General features: G+C 35.2%; 1 long non-coding RNA gene across 5 annotated transcripts; it reads right to left on the bottom strand.

Annotated features, from left to right (window-relative positions):
- Positions 1-1,163: 1,163 nt before the first annotated feature.
- Positions 1,164-6,010, bottom strand: LOC141717983 (uncharacterized). 5 transcript variants are annotated; one of them, XR_012573867.1, is made up of 11 exons: positions 5,782-6,010; positions 5,606-5,701; positions 5,316-5,455; positions 5,174-5,237; positions 4,973-5,065; positions 4,606-4,831; positions 4,407-4,532; positions 3,966-4,238; positions 2,275-2,324; positions 2,038-2,132; positions 1,164-1,883 (listed from the first exon to the last, which is right to left on the bottom strand). It is a non-coding gene; the product is annotated as an uncharacterized LOC141717983 (long non-coding RNA). The 5 variants fall into 5 exon arrangements; XR_012573868.1 differs by having other exon boundaries at positions 4,457-4,532; XR_012573865.1 differs by lacking the exon at positions 4,407-4,532.
- Between the last annotated feature and the right edge of the window lie 8,552 nt (positions 6,011-14,562).

Below are 14,562 nucleotides of genomic sequence, written 5' to 3'. Positions count from 1 at the left end.
TTTTATACAACTGCTTGTTCTTAGTGTTCGGGACAGAGAGCTAACTGTTGAATCTGTAACCTTGCCATTTTTAGCTAGATTATGTTTTAAGCTTCGTTTTGATATGTGGTTCTCTTGAATCCGATGTACAGTTTAGGAGAAACGACCGTTTTAAGTAATGACGTTTCGCGAACAAACCATTTCCCCTCGCCTTACTTTGAAACCTTAGTTAAGGTCCTTAAATGACTACTTGGAGTATGAAACAATTATGTAAGGTTAATAGGTCAGTTGGTAGAGTGTTTGCGAAAGAGTCGCCTTAAAATTCGTAACGGTTAATTTATTAAAAATGGTGGAGCCGAGGATAGTCGAGCGACTTATGTGAATCGTTAAGCGCAAAAGCGAACGTTAGGGTCTAATTGGTTAAAGACTAGTTTCTTAAGCGACCGTGGTTTAATTCCAACTTATATGTTGTTTATAGATTACCAGACTCGCCCCAGGCCTTTTACCACCCCCAGTCGCTCAGACAAGTTTTCTACCCGTTATACTGTTGTTGTGATGTAATTTATTGATGCATTATCTTGAGATAAGCCATGGTTATTATTAGCAAAGTCTTGTGATATATTGGAGCATGTGATATGATATTTATATACATGCCTGTTTCGTAATCTTGATATTCTATTATCAATTCAATGCTTATAAACTGCATAATACCTATGCTAGAGATAAGCAGTAGTCGTGTATACCCTTAGTAGTGGGCTATTGTAATGCCTAAATGGTGTTACAATAGGCCCCAAAAGCGTTACAATAGGTCTATTGTAACACCAGGGGGCGTTACGTTACAATAGATACCCTAATGTAACACTTCACTGATCTATTATAACAGAGAGGAAACGTTACAATAAGCACCTACTGTAACACTAACAGGCCCAAATTTAACACAAAATGAGTGATATAATAGCTTGATCAAGATTGCATAAGTGGGACCACTGGTGGCACGTGGTCTCACGTAGACCCCACCTTTCGGTCCCGCATTGCCTATTATAACCGTAGATTTTATCTATTGTAACACCAGTTTTTAGTTAGGCAACACTGGAATATGTGTATTGTAATAGTTTTTTTATCTATTGTAACACTAGTAACATATGTAATGTAACATTACATGTAGATAAATATTACACCAGAACAAGCAAATGTAACAGTTATTATAAACATTTTTGAAATATAAGGTCTGTTTTAAGAACAATCCATAATCAACAAAAATATCAAATTTGCATACATAAGAGTCTCAGCTCTGCAAACCAAACAACTACATAACAATAAATTCTTCAAACCATCCCCAATGCCAACGACGACCAAAGTATTATAACATAACATCCAAGCTATCATGGATTGGAAAAAACTACTCTTTAACTATTCTTGAATATGAAATTATACAAAATAACCAGGGAGAGAATCACTTTTTGCCCTTCCACACTTTCATGATCTGGATACAAAATAACCAGGAAGAGAGATATTTGTTCTCCCTCATTCACCATTCTCCCGTACACAAGTCACACCAAATTTCATAAGAATCAATAGAAGTTGATTTGGTATTAAAATGGCATAGTTGGAAGTTAATTTAGGATATGACACGAGGAATCAGTCACTTCTAAATTTAAAAAACCAGAACCTCCATTGACGGGCTTACGTTTGACATTACCTGGTAAATTGTTCTCATGACCTTCCATCAGATACTTTTCTGAATTACAGTGTTTTTTCCTGTTAAAAAATATATGGAATAAAGGGCACAACATCATGCTCGTACTACAATCAATATGTAATTACACATGAAGCTTGTAATTACAGCAAGCTCATCAAATTTAAAACTCAGGTGGAAACGTAAAAGAGGTGTCAATGTTGCATACCTAAAAAGATACCACATAGAATTAGTGATCGCTCATGGAATATATAAACGTGAAACAGGTAATGACAGAAGTCAATCTGTGCCCTTAAGAATAACTTTTGAATTCTTAAATGGTACAATCAGCCCAGGATGATAATTTGGTCATAACAATATACCTCTCTTGGCCATAAGTATCCCATATCTCAAAATTGACTGTTGTAGAATCTTGCAAGGCTATTGTTTGTGACAAAAACGAAGCCCCAACAGTTACCTGAAAATGTAATCCTTATATAAGAAATTAAAAAAGATTAATGATTAAGGACTGTTCATAAATAATTATACACGCATGCAGCATAACAAAGACTTCACGCCACTTTAAAATAGCAAAACTTTGTATACTCATAACAACTTACCTTGGATGTCAACTGTAACAGCTGGCAGTTTCTTTAAAGTTATGTCATCACTGTAACAACATTGCAAAAATAAAAATAATGTTAGTAATATGTAAAAGGTGATGAGTTCAGCTGCTAATGCAGAACAGAGTGATGAAACCCTGGTGAATTAAAACTTGTATAAATTGTACAAGACAGCCAATGCAGAACAGTTTCAAGCCTGGTATTACCAAGATAATTGTATAGCTGATAAGGAAAGAGGTAGCACAAAGAATTTGAAATTTGAAAGAACAAGTTTGAGAGACAGATGATACTTAAAACTAAACTAATACCAAGAAATGTTAATTCATGTGTATTTGTGTTGCTCTGTTACGCCATCGGCTCTCTGATGTATATAATATACTACCTTAAAGCATTTTTAAATATTATTTAATTATTAGCCAGAATTAAAATTTTAATATTCTAATATGATAAACAATGTTAGAGTTATGTATTTTTATTTTATAATATAGGTAAGTAATGTTTGCTAATTTTGTTTTTGCCATTTTTAAAAATGTTATTATTCTTATTATTATTATAACTTTTCTTTAATTTATAATTTATAAGTTGAAATATTTATATAGATATAAAAGTATAAAATCACTATCATGAATATTTCTTTTTATTAAAACATGTATTTTATTTTTAATTGTATTAAATAAAACTAACTTAAATTTACTTTAATTATATATTAGAAATCAATAATAAAATAATACTTTGAATATAGCTAATGGATATAGCTAACACCACTGGAGCATATTTTCTTACAGGTTCAACAAAATTTTAGATAATGACTTTTTAGCTAACAAGTTTACCTATTACCCTTTGAGATGCTCTTAGCTAGGACTGAGTAAATGCAAAATCATGAAGGCATTCCGAAAGTTTAGTCAAATCCTACTATGTTATCAGTAATCCACTATGTATCAGTAATCAGAAGTTGTCTTTTTTAGCCCGGTAAAAACAAGGAGTAACTAAGTATCACCTTAAATGTCATATATTGAACACAACTAAAGTTCATATGCACAACCAAAGATACATGAAGAGAACTCATCAATTTAATTAAAAAAAATCAGATATCTTCCCTACAAAATTTTGAAGCCAATAAACTAAATTTTTCTGAGAATTTCTCCTCGAGCTTATCCACATTGTAGCCAATGGCTTTTCATACTAGATTTTCAGAATTCTCATTAGCCTGGAAGTTTTTATGACTAATGTTGGAATTCAAATTCAGTAAACAACTTATCATTCCAACAAAATTATACCACAAGCTGCACTAAAATAATATAATCTTCCCAGCGAGTTCAAGCAATAAGAATATCAATCCTAAATAATTTAAGCTAGTACTTCAGTTCATAATAACTAATTCTCATAACTAAATTATCAATTTTTCTGGATAGATAAACTGTTATAATAATATTAGATAAACTGGTATTATAGGGAGGCCTTACCGAGATCTTATATGTTAGACTATAATAATAATCATGGTAAGCCCTCCTCCTAACACTATCATGCCTTACATATGTAATAATCTTATCCATGCCATTTATACATAGGAGGATGCAAACTCAGTTGTTAATAATGCTGCAAATTAAAGCCAGGTAAATGTTGCCAGGCCGCGCCAGTGCATACAGACTAATTACACAACAAAAAAATTGAGAATGAGATGGTTTAACCTGTGAGAAGAAAATCAAGTCACACAATAATTTAATGAATATGAAGCCGATGCGAATAGGTGTGAGAAACCTATTCCTCAACCATTTCTGAACAACTCGCTCTCTCTTTTCCAAAGACACACTTGAGAACATTTTCAAGTATGGCACCTTATCACCAAGACACAAAGATCCACATAGTAAGAAAGTCCCCAGCCTGCTGCAAAGAATTCTTACAACCAGCCGAACAACTAATACTCCTTCGAAAAATCCTCTCTTTATCAGAATTTCAGGAACCTGCAAGTATATATAATACAATGTCCAAAATGTTATATCAACTACAATTCTGCAACAAGTATTACTAATAACTTCAAAAATTTGAATACATAATATAACCATTTGAATCAAACAAATTTTGATTTTGTTTGATGTTGTGAACATGAATCAGGATGTATGTAGAATTACAGGCTGATTAGTAAAAGAAATGTTAATGATACATCCTTCTTGACACCAACCAGGATCCTGTCAAATTTGTCCTAACCACATTGTTCCATTCTTCTTCTGTTAAATACAGTGAAGATTTTGTTCCACCTTATAGAAATAAATAAATTAGATATTTATCCTTAATTTGGTGGAAAACTGCCCACAAATGGCAAGAAATTACCTCTTAACACCAGCATTATCGACCAAAGCATCATTGCGTCCAAAACATTCCCATGCTTTTTCTAAAGCCAACTTGATTGCCTCGCCATCCCCTACCAAATTAAGCTCAACAGATGCGTAAGTAATTCTACCAGTGACCTGATTACTAGCATCAACAGAGTTGTTGATTTGTTCACACAAGTACTTAAGCCTGTCCATTCTCCGAGCAGCTACAATAACCTTACAACCTGCAAAAAATAAAAAGTAAAAAACAAAAAATGATGTATACATTTACGCAATGTAAAAATTAAAAAGAAAATCTACTTCCATAGCCACAATTTTTTTTAAGGATACATCATAAAGCAAAAAAAGCTACATATCAGACTTACAGTGAGTTTAGTAAGTCTTTCAATCCCTTTTAAACTCTGAAGCTTGTTCTGTACAACAGATAACCACTTCAAATTGACACACTTCTTCAATGCCTAATTTCCAAACCACAAAAAACATGTAAATATTCGTACATTGTAACATAATAACAACAAAAACATAACAATTACAATCATAAAATGAATTAAAAAGAAAAGTAACACCTCTAAAGATGTTGAAAGTAAGGTCAAGCTTTTCCAAGTCGTTGAAATCACTTAAGCATGAAACCTAATAACAATTAAATAGAAATTAAGTTATAATAATTGAATTAGTAAAAATGAAAAAGAGAAGATAAGAGAAATATACATCGGAAAGAGCTTTGAAGGTGAGAGTGAGAGATGTAATGGAGTTAGAATTGTTGGTTTTGTTGTCCTTTAGAACTTGTTCTTTATTGAGTATTGCCATTAGTCTTCTTGGAGCTTCAATTACTTTTTCTACTCCAATTGCTAAAAAGATTATATATTTACACATTACATCAGAGTAGAGCATACATAATTACATATCAAAATAAATATATGTAATAAATATATCTTAAAATCTCGATTACTCACGTATATTATACCCAACAAATCCAATGAAGATACCATTCAACATACCTTCAATTTTAAATCCAGAGAAGCAGTGAAGTTCAAATCGCCGAACTAAACCCCTATTTGAAAAGCTCTAAAATCGAATTATAAAGCCCCAATCACCTAAAATTTTACAGTGTGCATATATTTTAAGTAGAGAAAATATGTATATATGTTTAAATCAGATCAAATTTGATATGTACCAAATGAAATAAAGGCACAATTTGAAGCCCTAAAAATCCTGCAAAATCATATGAATTGAAAAGTTAGTAACAGCCTCTAAATTAGAGTCATATAGTTGTGGATTCAAATATCAATTTGCTCTTCAATTAATTATTAGAATCGAGAGAGACTCTTTCGAGAGGGAGAGTCGAGAGAGTGCTTATGAGAGAGATTGTTTGGCCGAGTGTGTTTTTTCAAAGTAAGTCCAGGTCTTTTTCATTTTGGGGCAAAATATCCGGCCCATTTTTCATCTAGTAAATTATGTGGTATTTTTTAATTTTTTTGTATATTTTAGTTTTTAATTTTAAATTATAATTTATTATTTAATAAATAATAAACTAAAAATGTGACTTTTAAATTTATGTACAATAAAATAAATTTTATAATTTGTATTATATAATATATTATATTCTTGATTCATTAATAATTCATAATATAATTTTAATACTAGTTTAATGATAATATTTTCACTTTGATATTTTTATAAATTAAAAAATATCTAATGTAACACCAGGTGCTGGTGTTACATGTCGTGAAACACCTTCATTTGGTTGTAACACTAGCTTTTAATCTATTGTAACACTAATTGAGAGATGTTACAATAGGACAAACAATTCTTAGCTAATGTAACACTGCGTGTAACACTTACATTAGAGTAACCCACTTATGGCGTAGTGTGTTTTGAGAAAATAATTTGATTACTTTCCCAACGTTCGGGAAGTAAGTCCATCTAATTGAGTCGGCATAAGTGACAGGCCAGGGTACGGTCTATGAAGGTGTAAGAGGCTGGGTGACAGTCCATCCACTCGTGAGTGGCCAGGTAACGGTCTAGTGCGAGGTCCTAATGCGGCAGGGTGATGACCGGCGAGGAATTCATCCATCTACAGTAGAAAAGGTTACTTAATGGGTATCTTTTCCTGATCAGCAAGATATCGGGTTTATGCCAAAATTCTCTTCGTTCCAAATTCATTGGATATTACAACTCTGTTTATACTTTTCATGACAGGGGTTTTTAGGGAATGTGTGAGAGATATATATATATATAGGTATATATATATCGGGACTTAATGAAGTATCTCGTAACTTCATTTCATTCAAATAATATTTCAAAGATTGAATCTAATCAAGTCTTATGTTGAAGTCCCATCTATGTGATGAACCTTTGAAAGCTTATTATACTTTGAACAGTAATAGTTCAAGTAGTTTTCTAAAATGATATAAGTATAGTGAAGTAATTGGTAACTTCATCTCCCTTTAAGCTTATATCCAGTAAGTAATTATCTTACACTTGATAAGAATTTCCAGTAAGTTATCCATTTAGATACTTGCATTATTGACTACACTATATATTATCTTGCGAGCTGTAATGCTCACTCTTGCTTCATTTCTTCATATCACAACAACAGTTAGGAAGGATGGCCAGACTCAAGTAGACCCAGCGCAAGAGCGTGGGAAGCGTCTCGCGTCTTTCCGTTGATATCATAGCTGATATAGCTGCAGAGGTAGATCTATTTGGAGATCAGGCATTCTACTTTTGGGAATCAATTATGTATAATTATAACTTCTAGCAGATAATGGCAATTAACTGTAAATTTATTAAGTAATTATTTTGGGTTGTAATAACTTTTAATTTGTGGATTCAAGGACTTGTACTTATTTCAATTTCATCTCTGAGACTATAACGTGTTGTGGTGTGTGTAAGTGTGGGATCACAGGATGAGGTTATTTATTTTTAATTAAGTTAAGTGATATTTATGGAAAGAAAGACCGTGACGACCCAGATCCCCGACCCCGGATCTGGGGGTGTTACAGCAGGTATGCTTACTATGAATTACTTATGTCCTAAAGTATTAGTAGATTCGGGAGCAACTCGATCGTATATTTTTCAAGATTTTGTTACGTTGAATTTCTAAATGAGATCATGACTATGAAACTAGCCAATCAAGAACGTGTATCTGTTAACCAAGAGTGTACCAATAATGGGATTGAGATTTCTGGCAATACGTTTTGTGTTGATTTGATACCATTTAAGTTAGGAAAATTGATGTTATTCTAGGAATGGACTGTCTATATAGGCATAATGCTCAGATAGACCTGTAATAAGAAAGTAATTCTGAAGAAGCCGGATGAGAAAGTGGTGATGTTTAGAGTTTAGAGGTCAGAGGCAAGTAAATAAAATTTTAATGATCATTCAAGCTAAAAGGTAATTGTGGAAAAGATGTGAGCATTATATTGCTTATGTGATAAATAGAAGTCAGAATTTAGTAAAACTTGAAGATATTCTAGTGGTCAACGAGTTTCTAGATGTGTTTCTAGACGAGTTATCAGGACTTCCTCCAGATAGAAAAAATTTGAGTTTGAAGTCGACTTAGCACCTAGAACGAACCTGTATCTAAGACCCCATACAGAATGGCTCCAGTTGAAATGAAGGAATTAGAAAAGCAATTACAAGAGTTATTAGAAAAAAGGGTGATTAGACCCCGTGTGTTCCCATGGGGTGCACCAGTGTTATCTGTTAAGAAGAAAGATGAAAGCATGAGTGTTAGTCTCTTAACAATATAGAAAGAATTACAGAAGGGGGGTTGAATGGAATTCTTGAACCTTTTTCTTGAAATAAAAATGTTCAACTCGACTATATTTGTTTTGATTAGCACAATGCGGAATGTAAACTTGAATGAATCAAAACATAAATAATTAAAAACAAGAGTCTTTAAAAACTTTCTGGTGGATTTAAACAATTCCACCAGAGATATATTTAATATATCGAGAGGACTCTGTGTGTAGAAATGCTCACAGCTGCTTACACAAAATAGAACTGCTAAGAACACAGGAAATGCTAAAGATAGTGCTTACAAAGATTTCTCTGTTGTTGTTTCTTAGCTATCTCAGTTGTTTATCTATTTGCTACTCTCTTGGTTTATATATTACCAAGATTACAAAGTCAAAAAGACTGAACAAATATAAAATCTAACAGTCTTGATCTTTGCTGCTTTTCGTCCTCTATTACCCAGTTAATGGGCTTCCACAGTGTGTTTGTATCCAACTCAACGGATGTGTGTCAGCTTTCACTGTTCAACTGATGTTTGAATTCTTGATATGATCATCCGTCGACTTTCAAATCATCCGTCGATGACTTGATTGATCATCCGTCGACTGCTATGTTAAACATCCGTTGATAGTCATTTGATCATCCGTCGAAGCTTTGTTAATCATCCGTTGGTAGCTATTTTGGCACTTGACTTCATTTCACTTATACAGAATTACAAGACATTGCTTATGTACAGTTAATCAACCTATTCTGCATATCTAGTTAAAGTCAACATGACTTATATGCTACTTTAGATTCTATACAAAGGTGCATACAACACTGTGCTACAACTTATTATTACATAAGCTACTCACTCGATGGATAATAAGTTAATCATCCGTCGGGACTATAATGAGTTATCCGTCGGGACTATAATTCTTATCCGTCGAGTGCTACATTATTTCACTAAGTAAAATCTACTTAGATGTTTTGTTTAGGTAATCATCAAGTACACAACATATTCACAACAATCTCCCCCAATTTATGTCTACTGGAATTGTAGCCATAAATTAAGAGATACTTGATGATAACAAAACATCCTAAACATATACCTTTAAAGATAAGTAGATAAAACTGAAAGTGCTTCAATTTAAACAAAAATGTACAAGGTTTGGCTCACAGTCAGTTCAAGATGCTCCTCTAGTCTGAGCAGATTTTTCTAGATTCTTGAAGGTCTGGATCTTCTTCCAAGCTTTCTGTTGTTTTCTTCAATTTGATTCTGGAGCTGTCTGTGGAATTCTAATTCATTAGATTCTGAGAGATCTAACATTTCTTGCATTTCCAAGAGAGTCTCATTGCTAGAGATACTCAATTGGTCTTCTAATCTGAAGAATCTTCTCACACCCTTGTCATCCATGAATTCCATCAGCCAGTAGGGCCTTAGATGCACTCTTCTCCCTGTGTATGGGATGATAAGAGTTTTGGGTAGTGCATCTTTGGCTCTAACACTCCTTAGCTCTTCAATCTTCTTCAATACTAATCTTCTTGCAGTTACATTGAACCCAAAGTTTTTCTTAAAGGATGAGTAGACTTTGATCAACACAGCTTGGCTTTTTTGAAGTATCCTGTGAAGAGGCCACTGAATCTCCCTTCCCCCTTTGTACTTGAACACCAACCTTTCAGGTAGGTTTCTGTATGCATCAATTGCCCTTATCTCATCCAGCTCCTCCAGATAGAGGTTTAGATCTGAGAATTCTTTGATGTCACACAAGTACAAGTAGTCTCCCCTATTGACCTTGGGTTGAGCTTTGACTACTGACTTGGATTTGAGAGGTGACGGCTTCACTTTCTTGACTGCCCTTGAGTTTGTCCTTCTTGGCTTAGTAAGAATTGGCAAGTTGAAGTCAGGAATTGGTAATTTATCCCACTCTATTGGCTCATCCTTTGGCACAATAGGCTCTCCATGTATGTTCCTGTAGGGGTCCACCACCCTTATGTCTTCAAACACCACAGAGAGATTTGATGCTTGAGTTTCAGCTTGAGTGGATTCCTTTGGAAATTGATCTTCCAATTCCTTGTCAACAACATCCAACTTTCTTTTTGTTCTTTTAGCCAGTTCTTTCTTTCTTGGGGATTTCTTCTGTTTTTCAATCTTCTTCTCTGATTCAGCAGCTTGAGATGGTTGAGAGGGAATTTGTTGAGAAGAATTCACAGCCTGTAGCTTGGCCAAGATAGCAAGCTGTTCTTTCTTTTGTTTAGACTTCTTTGCATCTAGAGCAGCTTGCCTCTTTTCCTGCTTCAATCTGGCTTTTTCTTCTTCCTTTGCATGAGCAAATTGTGGATGTCCAGCTACTACACAAATTTCCTTCCCATTTCTGAATATCTTTGCAATTCTCTTTCTTGAGGCTGAATCAGCTGGATCTTTGTAGAGGAGAATAGATCTTGACAGAAGCTTCTTTTCATCAGGCTTGGGTGTCTCATACACAGAATCCATAGGGTTCTTCAAAGATAACTTTGGATAGTTTGCCCTTGGTTTAAGAATTATCTCAGCCTTTGTAGTCTTGATGCAGGAAGATTGTCCTTTCTCCAGATAGTTCATGCTCATCTCATTCACATTGATTGGCTTGACATGAGAGTGATGGATGGCTGACTGATATGGTTCCTTGACTAATTGAAACTTTTTCTGTATTTCCTCATCAATTTTTTTCCAGTTGATCAGAGTCAACTCTTCTTTATCAGCATCTTTCAAATTTGCTGCTGCTGCATTTATAAGATCTATACCATCTGCAACTGGTGGCTTGGAGATAGTAATTGAAGGTACAATTATTTTGCTGATTTGAACTTGAAGTTTCTCCCCCTCAGTTGGTCGTTTCTCCCCCTTACTTGATTCTCTCTCCCCCCTTTTGTTATCATCAAGTGGAGGAGTTAAGCCTTGTGCTTTAGCCAGTTGCATAAGAAGATTTATCTGAGTCTGTTGATTTTGAAGAAGTAGAGCCACTGAATTCTCAATAACCTGAACTCTGTTCTCCAGCTTGGCTATCTTCTTGTCAGAATCTGATTCTCTTCTCAACCTTAGTAATAGATCATGCATGGTACCATATGGCATTATTGAATCCAGCTTCTCAGAGTTATATGTCTTTAAGTCAGCTATCTCCTTTTTCAATTCATCCACACTGAGATTCTGTCTTGAGTGTTGGATCTTCATTAAGTGCAAAGAGTCTAGGTGAGCTTGAAGAACAGCCTTGGTACCAGCATCTGAAGCTTCCTGAAGGGCCTGCTGAATAGCTATTACTTGTTTTACCAAAGACACCTCAAATTGCCCTGGTGAAAATTCCTTTGTACGTGCCCATTTTGGTAAACTGAAAGCAGAACTTGGGTCTTCAGCTCCCCCTATGTTCATGCTTCCATCCAAAGAACCAGAGTCATCATCATCAGAATTTACTCCAAATTCTTCAGATGGCTCTCCAGCTTGAGAAGGCATTCTGTTCACAGCAGCTTTATCTCTTTGAAGAGATTCTGTGGTGTGCACTAAATTCAAAGTCTGCTCTGCCTCCACATTGCCCTGAGCAGCCAACAGTTGATAGGCTGAAACAGGGTGAGTAAAAGTGTCAGCATCCAAGGAAATGTTATAAATTACAGCTTTGTAATGTTGCTGAAATTGTCTTTCCTTTTCACCATCATCCACAATCATTGACTCACTAGCAATGGCTGGTTCCATCCTTATTTCTCCAGTACCTGCCTTTCTCTCATATTCTCTCTTTTGTTGCATCAGGGTCTCACCCTGGCTCCCCACCCTCACACCCTCACCTTCACCTACTAAGGTGGGACTCCTCTCACTCACTTTTGCCAATCCTGAATGAATGGATTGCTGAGATTCACTCTTTTCCTCTCCTTTTGACTGGGAGCAACCCAGCCTCTCACTCAATGCACTCTCCTCTCTCAGTCCTAAGAGTGATTGTATTACCACCAAATCTTCTGCACTTGAAATTATTGAAGTTTGAAGTTGTGCAGAGACACTCGACGGATAAGTGATATCCGTCGGGTGAGTGGTAAAGCTATCCGACGGATAACTGCGGTTAAGCTTATCCGTCGGGATACAATCACTACTCGACGGATGAGCAATATCCATCGAGAGAGTAGAAATAAATGAGGTGGGAAGAGAAACTATTGTTGACTCTGTGTTGATTGAAGTTATTTGAGGCACAGATGTCACAATAGAATCAGAAAGAATTGGCAAGTGAGCCAACAAATCATCTAAAAGATGATGCTCACTTGCACTGGATTTTGGCTTCCCCAACAGAGTTAAAGAAGGGGAATCAGGAATTGAAGTGTTTATCATGTCCACTTCCAGTGAGTTAGTTGGTGAGTATTGTGTTTCAGTGGCTTCTATAATGAGAGATTTTGGCTGTGACTCCACATTTATTGGAGCCACATCAATCTGAATTTGAGAAGGTGCAGGGACTGTGTCTTTAGCACCAGTTTGCACTAAGTGTGTGCCCTGTGCATCCCCAGTTGTTTTGGATTTCTTCTTTCTAGTGTAAGTTTGGTGTGAGCTTGTGTCCCTAACCCTCTTAACATGTGCTCTTGGATGAGAGCTTTATTCAATAGCCACATCCTTTTGGGAGGATACAGCTAGAAGTGAGCTTTTGTCCTTTTTAAGCACTACAGTTTGTTGGGAAACTGCAGTGTGGCTAGGCTGGGATTCACTCAACTCTCCAATCTTATCCTTGGGGTTTCTTTGATGTTCACCCCTTCCCTCACCTATCTTACCCTCCTTCACACTCCCCTCTTTGGTTTTGGTAGATTTTTGAACTGGTACCTTTTGAGAGATACCAGAGGGGGTTTTCTTTGATTTGGATTTAAAAATTATAGTTGTTTTGGCAGCTTTGGTAGGCAACTGTTTGGTCATTGTCACAGTTTCCATAGCTATTCCTGAAGTCAAAGAAATAGAAGAGATTGGAATAGTTGAGGGTCTGGATGAACTTACCTCACTTACCTGAGGTGTCAGTATTACAGGAAAATAGAACATTGGCACATCCTTGTGATGGTTGGCTCTGTTCAAGTCTGCAATGATTCTTCTCTCTTGAACCCAACAAGCTAATTTGTTGTTTGGGTTCTCAAGATCAATCTCTTGACAAAGATGGTTAGCCAAAAGCATAAAAAATTTAGCATAGTAAATATTCTTTCCTCTTTTGGCTAAGTCACCTAGTTTAAAACCTAACTCATACACAACAAGGTCACTGAAATTGTAATATTTGTCTGTAACTAGCATGTATAGCATGTTAAGCATGGAAATGTTCACAGAATCAAAATTACTGATTTTTTCAGAAAAGACTTTAGTTACTACATCACACAAGTAACTCCATTCCTTCCTAAGACCTAGTCTTCTAATTTCACTTAGTTTTGCAGTAGGAAGTGCATAATGAATGGAATTGAGCATATTGACAATATCAGTGTCAGTGTGTGGTGCAGTTACATTATTATCAGGAATCTTGAAACATGCTTTTATGACATCACTATTGATACGGAAATCATTACCTTTGATGGTTAGAGTGATGGTTTTGTCAGTAGAGTTATAGATTGTTGTTGTCCACATCTCCTCAACAACTTCACAATAAATTGTGGGTGATTCCAGCATGGCAAAACTTAGCTTGCAGTTGTTCACGAAGTCCATCATCTTATGATAGTCTTCAGATTGCTGAATCCCCTTATTGACCAAGGCGGTGAAGTTGTTCTTCTCATAGATGAACCCAGTCTGTGACATGATCTTAACTACGGGTGCCATTGTTAAAGAAGAAAAGCTTGAAAAGAAAGAGGATTTTTGCTTGAGAGAGAATGAAATAACACAGTTGAATTTGAGAATGATAAAAGAAAATGATTAGAAAGAAATAAGCTTTTATACTTTACTCAAAATCAACTGATAAAAATAATAAAGAGCAGTAAATTACCCAATAGAAATTGTCTAAAATAGTCGTTTTAAAATAAACTGTAAAAATTCCACCCATTATCCGTCGTGTAATGCTTACAAACTGTAAGTATACTCGATGGATAATGTTCAGGGAATTAACGGTTAAGATTTAGACAGTTCGACGGATGAGGATAAATTGATACCTGTCGAGCTTTAAAGTACTCCAGAAAAGTAATTGATTTTTATTTACAATTTGTATATCGACGGATGACCCAACTCGATGGATAATGGTCATCCGTCGAGATGCAAATTTTGACTTAGCCAAAA

Source organism: Apium graveolens, chromosome 4 (assembly GCF_009905375.1).
Source record: "Apium graveolens cultivar Ventura chromosome 4, ASM990537v1, whole genome shotgun sequence".
Classification (NCBI taxonomy): domain Eukaryota; kingdom Viridiplantae; phylum Streptophyta; class Magnoliopsida; order Apiales; family Apiaceae; genus Apium; species Apium graveolens.
This window is presented reverse-complemented; position numbering and strand designations above follow the sequence as displayed.